Raw genomic sequence first — 8,730 nt, forward strand, 5'->3', positions numbered from 1 at the left:
AACTATCTTGCCTTGCATGTAATGAGCCTCTCTCATATATTACATTTCACCTGTTAAATTGCATTACTGAAATAAATGAACTTTTGCACGATATTCTAATTTTTCGAGTTTCACCCGTATGCCCTGCGTTAAATCTAAAGAGCTCAAATGTATTTAGTACAAGAACTGTGGGGGTAGTTGAGACTAGTCACGACCGACCCCCAAATACCTAATGAGTTTCCATGACTGAATAAAGTATTCGTGTAACACTGTTCTATCCAGCTGGTTGTGTCAAGGTGTTTATCAAAGCTGTGCTGAGCTTCATAAGCGAAAGTGCTGCTATGGTGATGCTTTGACTGAAGCATCCCTTCATAGTTGCTTCATGAAACAATCCACCCCTTTGCTTCCATAAAGAGAAGTGAAGTGGTTTTATTGTTTGCTTTACTTGTTTGGAGGACTCTTCCTATGCATTCAGCAGGGAGAAAAGATTTCTGCAGTGTGCTTTAGGAGATGGCCTTGGAATGGGATGAAGTGCCTTGATGAGGCAAATAACATAATAACCGTGCCTTACTGTATAAATCACAATGCCTCTTCTGTGCAAAGTACCTCATTAAGGTGAATTTCAGCTGCCTGGATATATGGAGAGATGAGTGGAGGGCTTTAGGAATAATACAGTTAGCAAATTAGTGGTCAGAAATAAAGGCACAGAATGATGTATTATCTTTTCAGTGAAGTCAGCAGGAGGTGTTGTTTCCTGCATGGATTTGTGCTTAGGATTGCTTAGCAAGTCTAAGTGTTTTTAAAGGGATAAAAAGAATGTCAACTCTTGCTTTAAAATCCAATTTCCAAAATATCTGAGAACATCAATGGAAAATTATTTATTGGGTCAAGATGGCTCTGGATACCCAAAATGTGAGGTTACTTTTCTCCATTTTAAAATTTATTTTCATTGGTCCTTTTCAGCCCTTCAACAGCTAAGCTCTTTTTTTATTCATTGAACAGAATTCATAAAACCATTTGAAATGTTCTAGTGCATGCTTTGCAGCTGGTGTAGAACTTTTCTGATTCAGCTTCAACATATGCCAGCATATTATCAAAAAAGGAAATGTACAGAAAAATGTTGATATTGCCATATAACAATAAGAATTGTTATAAGAATAACATTATGCCAAGATTCTTTTTTTGACCTCTGTTCTGCCTGGGTCCCCCCAGACGCCAACACCAACGAAAAAGAGTATTCAGACACACTGGTAAAAAGCAAAGGCAGTTTATATACTGGAAAGCAAACACAGGTAACAAAAACTGTTCTTACAGACAGGAACACGATGAAGCTTCACAGAGGTTTCACGACAGCCAGGCAATAAAACAGGATTCTTGCTGGCAAAAACAACACTGGAGATAATAAAACCCAGGCCTCCCCCAAGTCTTTCAGCCTTCTAGGCCACAAGCCAAGATCAGAGACGCCAAGAATCGAAGCAAGGTCACAGGACTCCCAGTTGATAACTCTCCACGAGACTGTAAGGGCGGGCCTGCCTTTTCAACCCTGCTGAGGAGAACCACACCCAAACCCAGCTCTTGCCAATTCAGGGATGGAAATATCTTTCTAATTGGCCCCTTCTTTGAGCTCCACGTCTCTGCCTCATGTCTATTATAGCCTGTGCGTCTTCATCCAATGAATCCAGGCTACTAGCTGGGGAGAGAGGGGCCCCCCGGGGGTCTCAGGCTGCTCTCCCTCCTCCTCTTCCTGACGTTCCTCTCCCCCATCTGCCTGGTCCTCCCCCTCCTGGTCACTGTCCTTCTCCTCTGGGCATGGATCCGGCAGAGCTCCAGCCGGTCCCTGAGGAGCCTCAGGCTGAATCGCAACACCCTCTATGTCCAATTTTACCTGCACATCATTCTCATCATTTAACTAAAAAGATAAAGATGCCCTTTATTTGAATCCAAACATTTTAGCAGTATTCATGCTGTTTTCCTGGTCAGCAATTGTGTTCTAATTTTTTCAACTTCTCAGTCTATCCAATGGCCTTAGAGTTCCCATAGAGTTCCTCCATCTATATACAAATCTAGAGTAACTACTGGGAGGTACAAAAGAAACCACCTTGAGAGTTGGAGCTATTTTATTATATTCTACCAAGCATCATGCATATTAATGACATTATATAAATAATAAATAGTAATGCAGATTTTGAACTCAGCAATTAGTGCACTGTGAAGCAGCTGGACTGCCAGCAAGGGTTGGGTATTGGAAATATTTTATGCCAATGATTATGGGACTTCACCGCCCCTCAATCTGTTCATGAGCAAAACTGGAAATATTGGTGTTTAGTGCAGACAAAGGAAACACCAAAAGCAAAGTCAAAGATTTCTATATGTTTAGGAGAGTGACATGCAATTATTAGATCACCAGCAGCCCTCCACTCTAGTTATGTAATTTCCAGAACCCCCTTCCTAAAATCATGCTACTGAAATTTGGCAATAAACCACATTTAGGCAAAATATATTTTTTAAAGAAATACATTTAAAAAACGATGCATTTAGTCACTATTTTATGATGTTATTGCATTAGTACTACATTTTCCCTGTTCTTTAGATGTTAAGCAAACTAATAATATGAAGGATATCTCCAGCAGAAAAACATTTCCTTACTACTTTTTTTTAACAACAAATATACATAAAGCCTTCTTATTTTACAGCATTTTCTTTTAGACAGGAGGCAGACAACTTGATGCCTTCCTGTTTACTTCAGGGATTAGTTTGGGACTATAAATCTCAGCATCCCTAATGGAAAAATGTTGATAAATGCTTCAGCTGTGGAAACACTACAAGTCATGCTCTGTTACTTGAACTGCAAAGACAGTCACATCCTATTAAATAATCAGGGCAGCTTTGATGGTTTTCCCATGTTTTGTGGACCTGCAAAGAAGACCTTTCTGGCAAACTTGCAGTAAAATGATTTCACTAGTAAACCTTGTATCTATCCTGCTAGAAGTGTTTTCTCTGCACATCCACACATTGGTAAATGACAAGGGAAAAAACTCAAAGCAATAATGCTGAAACCTTGGTCAATCTAGCTGATTTGTATAACCCTGGAGCAGCCAGATATGTGGGGTTCTGTTTACCCACATTAACTCTCAGCTGTGAATGGACCTCTTCATTCAGTTTTGATTTCCTTGTCTGAAAATAAGATTTGACAATAACTTTGTATATGTCTTGTGAAACTGAATGACATTTGGAGATAAATTTGCTCATAGTGGAAATATATTACCATGGAAATATATTATCAAGTGGACAATTAGTTAAATATGAGCCAGTAGTGTGCAGCAGTGACTATATATATTTGGTGCAGTTTATTTATTGGATTTGTATTCCGCCCCTCTCCGCAGACTCGGAGTTATTAAGAAAGTGATATGTTGCATAGACATGTCATCAAAAGAACTGCAAAAAAATTTAAGTATAGCAGTAGTAGTTCTCCTGAAAAGGAATCTTCAGGGTTTTTTGAAGGGAGAACAATTCACTTCTCTCTTGCTGCTCTTGGTAATTTGTATGAAAATGGCAAATGCCATGGCTGTGTCTCAAAGGAACACCCCCCCTCCCCCCGAAAAATGTGAAGAGGAGAGATGCTGGGACTAGCAGTTATGATAAATGAAAAGCAGTTGAAAGATTTTTGTGGTCTGCTCAGTTAGCCATAGGAAGTCCAATAAGATGGATGGGTAAGGCATAAAAACATATAATGTCAGAGACAGAAGGGCTCAAATATCCAGAATTTTCAAGCAATACTCAAAAGTGCTCAGACCTCAAGAATTCTTCCAATTCTCAGTTAATGTTTCTGCTCTTTGACGAGGAAAAAACCAGAACTTACAGCATTCTTGCAATACTGGATATGACTTCAATATCCTCTTCTAGTTCAGAGTGATTGGATCATTCTGTTAGCATCAGAACAGAATCTAAAACTATCAATCTCAAAACTGCATGACTTTTCTGTTTTCTTTCTACTGTTTTCTTGGAATGAAATTTGTGGGTAAGATTAGACTTTGCAGCTACATCATGGCTGTTTTCCCATGCCACGAGGATTTCCCAAATTATTAACTAAATTTCAAATATGTTCAGATTAGGATTTGGTGAATTTTGAAAGAGCTGTCTGGACTAGGAGATAATTTGCGATCTGTTTATTAGGGTTAATCTTAAGAAAACTATAGTGACTTATGTAGTAAAAGACTAAAATTTCAACTAAGAAATTAGTCATTAATTATTTTGGCTTATTTGGTCTAATTCACCTCTGTTGTTGTTTTATAAAGGATCATTCAATGTTTTTAGCCTGCCAACTTTATAATCATAAGGCAGCTTTTATTCATTATATATACTCTTGGCACAAGCTCACAGATCTGCTCTAGGTGTAATTTCAGATGTTGTTGCAAAGAAATGCAAACATCAAATATATGCAATTTATTAAAATTGAAATAAAGCAGTTGACTTAAGATAAATGATGAAAAATGTCCTTAACCAAATCTCAAGAGCACTCAAGCTACAGTGTTATTTTACCCTTCCTTAAAATACAGTTATTTAAATAATGACATAAGAATAACACATCTGGGTATCTTCCCAATGTGTGCAATTTGATTTTCTGTTTGGGATTCAACCAAATTTGAAGAATGTTCATGATTAAAAGAATAAGACTATGACTTTAAATTCCCTGCAATGAGTATTGACAATTCACTCTGTCACTTCTATGTTTTTTGTAAAACTTTCATATGGGCTCTGAACTTCCCATGATATTATCAGTGCTTGAGAGCTGAGAAGAAAGTCATTGATTTTCTGCTTCTGTGTTGGCTTGTCAGAAACCAGATCAAAACTTATCTTCTTCTTTTACAGTCCTAGAGTCTGGCTGACCTTATGAACAGTTCATTTTCCCATTGGTTGAAACTTCTTTTCTCACTCTACCTCCTGGCTCTCAATTTCAGTATTCTGTTGCTGGTGCCTGTCTATCAGTCTGTATATAAGCAGTGTAACTCCCGCTCTTCCCACCCCACACTGCCACTATTCACCATAGCAGCATACAAACATTATTTAGAGCTATGGCAAGAGAATTCTGAGGATAGTTGAAAAAAACAATCTGGTTATGAGATTTGGGAAAAAAAAACATTTTTAAAGGAAAGCTTCACTCCTAAAACTGTTTAAAAGTTGATGCGTTGTTGGGGTTTTTTGCATTTTTTTGCTAGTGTACTAGCTTATTGTTATATGTGTCAATACTGAAGATTTCTGTCTTGGTTCCATGGCCTGACTCTTAAATACTGTATCAGTTCATAATAAAATAATCCCCACCCATGAATAAATGACCCATCCTGAATTGTATTATTGGCACTTAGGTACCATTCACCCTACCTAGTTCTACCCATCCAAAGTTATGGTTAAGCACTGCTTTAGACTGAAGTGTTTAGTGGGGGAAAAAGTCTTTGCATTTATAGAAATTCCATCATCCTTCCAAAGAAATCCATCTGTTATGGCTTCACTTTTCAGATTTGGTGATGTATCATAGCGACAGGCCATGGATGGTTTTGGTGCATCATTTCCACTATATAGAAAGATCAATCTCTTAAATTATTGACGGAATTTCAGACTTCATGCAGAACCCTATGTAGTCTGTCTTAGAAAAACACAACATGTATGATAAACCTCCTCTTTCTGCGTCACCATTATCACCATGAAGCTGTTTCAGTTTATCACTGGCCCAATACATTTGAGAGTTCATACTTCGGGCTTGATTTTTTTTGCAGAAAGGAAAGGAGGGGTTATGAGTTTGATGGATTGGCAGTGACTTATCCTTATTAAAACTGTCTGTCTTCAAAGAGATATGAAATCCTAACTATACTGGGGGATTTCACAGATGACAGCTCCTGAGCCCTGTCACAGTGAAAAGAATTTGCTAAATACTTTGAGGCAAATTTCTTGCATCCACTTGAAACTTCATGTCATACTTGTAGCTGTTCTTGAGAAAATATGAGGTGCACATCTAGTCATATTTTAGTTTCACTGTCCGCATACTGTCCCCATTTAATTTGGCTAAATCTATGTAGACAACCCCATGTAGTTCAATATTTGTCCATCACAATTATTAAGATCAAGCAGAAAAGGCTTGATATAGTAGGTTCATAGAATAATAAATGCCTTCGGTTTGCTCCTTCCAGTTTTTTAAAAGGACATACTTAAATTTTACCTCTCGATTATCATTTGTGGTGGACCTGTACATATGCCAAAAAATTCTGGACAGAAATTAAAAAAATAATAAACCAAATCATATCGATAAAGATTACAACCAAACCCGAATTGTTTCTCCTAGGTATTCTCAGACAGAAAACTATCAAAGAAGACAGATATCTTATCATTCAAATATTGACTGCCGCCAGACTAACATATGCCCAACAGTAGAAAGAAAAAAACATCCCAACAACTTTAACTATTATTAGTAAAATCATGGAATGCGCTGAACTATCCAAAATGACAATGGAAATACAAAATAAGAATGAAACCGAGTTCTACAAGGCCTGGGAGAAGTGGTACAGATGGCTATCCAACACTAATAACAATAAAACAGAAACCAACTGAAAACTCCTTACCCCTCACCAAAGGAAAAACAAATACAGTACAACAAAAACATAGACCAAATACAAACTAGATGTTCTCTCTGAGTTCAATTCCTCTGATACCTATCTATAAATTACTAACAATGTAACATACAACTATCCTCAATATACTCACCCACTGCCATAACACTATAATTTAACAATACGTCGTTAAACTACATACGCCTGCTATACTGCCCTTTCCTCACCCAAATCCCATCCTATCTTATCTAACCATACTAATATATCTCTAAGTAAATCTATAGATAAACCATAAAACGTTAAATATTAAGTATAACATGAAAATGCACAGTTGAATGTTTAAAACTGATACATAATAAGTTATATATCTCGTGTTGAAACATGTCTACTGTTTTGTATCCCCCTTACTTTTTGTATCCCTATTTCCCCCCTTTCTCTTTTTTTTCTTTTCTCAAAAAACCAATAAACTATATTAAAAAAAAAAAATTACCTCCCAATTATCACATTATCTTGGATTCAGAAGTATGCCACTACAACAGAGGTGGGTTCCTACAGGTTCATACCAGCTCTATATAACAGTTACAGGAAATTTGGCCCAGGTTGCTGAACCACTAGTGACCTCTGGCTGGCCACACTCCTGAACCGGGTGCCCCTTGCTCCCTTGCTCTACCCATCCAGTCATCTCTCTCACCCTGCTCACTAACCTGCCGCACCTACTCACTCACACCTCACTGCCTAAGCTGCCTTCCCAGTTCCCCTGTGGTACCTACCCTGCACCCCAACTGAGCTGCCTCCTCCTGCTTACAGGTAAGTCGCAGTGGCACTTGGCCTTTTCACACCATCCCTGGAGCTTGCCACAGGTCCCCAACCATCCCCACCGAGCTCTCCTCCTATGGCTGGTGGCAGAGGGGAAGGGATGCCCATGAGGAAGCAATGCTTGGAGCAGTTTGGAGCTTGTTAAGGATGAGGACCGCTACTCGGCCCCAGTTGTGCCTTTTTCAAGGGCTATTCCAATAGCTTTTCACTCCAAGCAGCCTGGACTTGAAAACACTGGCATTTGCCAGTTGAAGATGTTGTGAGCTGGAGCCTTGAACCCCCTTAAGAGCCACAGCTTCTCTGACACCCACCAAGCCCTGCCAAGCCAAGTGATCACTGCCTCTCTGACACCCACCAAGACTCTTCTTACAGTGCTTCTCTACCTCCTCACCAGAAGCACTTGCAAGCGACAAGGCATGTGTTATTTTGGGGAGACTGCAGGATTGTCACCATCTGGTCTTCAGTACCTAGCTTATCAGCCTCAGGACATCAGATTCCCACCACCCAGCAATAATTCAGAGGTTTCTTCCCCCTCCCCATCCCCAAAGAGAGAGAGGGGGGGGTAGGGAGAGAAAGAATAGAATAGAATTCTTTATTGGTTAAGTGTAATTAGACACACAAGGAATTTATCTTAGTGCCTATGCTTTCAGTGGGCATAAAAGAAAATATAGATTTGCCAAGAATCTGAATTTCTTTCCATCAAATTGTAGAGCATGGGGAGTGCTTCCATTGCAGCTATGGAAAAAAGAATATCAAGGTAAATGGAGCCCATCAATGCTTATAGACTACTGTTGGACAATTGTAGGAGACAATAATTTCCTTGAATACAAAAGAAAAGTCAAGAGAAGCAAAAGGGACACAAACTGAACACAGGTTTAATCAGAAATTTAAACTTTTGAACATTTTAAACTTGTTTACTAATTTAGTTTTTCTTGATAAACATATACAATAGATTATTTCATGTATTTGTTTGTTTATTGGGTTTATATGCTGTCCCTCTCTGAGGACTCACTGTTGCAAATATAATTCACTAAAGTTTTTGTGCATTATTTACCTATTACCTGTAGTTGGAAAATGTCAAATGCCCATTGCATGTAAACTAGAGCCAACTAACAAATTTCATTATATTTGAATTCAGCATTGAAATTCATTAATAAATGTCACATTTCATTTGTGCAACTAAAAAAATTGAAAATTTGTAGAATAATGTTATGTGATCGCACCCACCTAATTGCTATTGCTCCCATTGGCATTGTTGTGTCCTATTGTCCTTCATAAAAATCTGTGCTTCTCTACTGAATTTTAGCCACTGCTATTTTGAGTTAGTAATGTGCTA

This window comes from Erythrolamprus reginae, chromosome 3 (assembly GCF_031021105.1).
Source record: "Erythrolamprus reginae isolate rEryReg1 chromosome 3, rEryReg1.hap1, whole genome shotgun sequence".
NCBI lineage: Eukaryota > Metazoa > Chordata > Lepidosauria > Squamata > Dipsadidae > Erythrolamprus > Erythrolamprus reginae.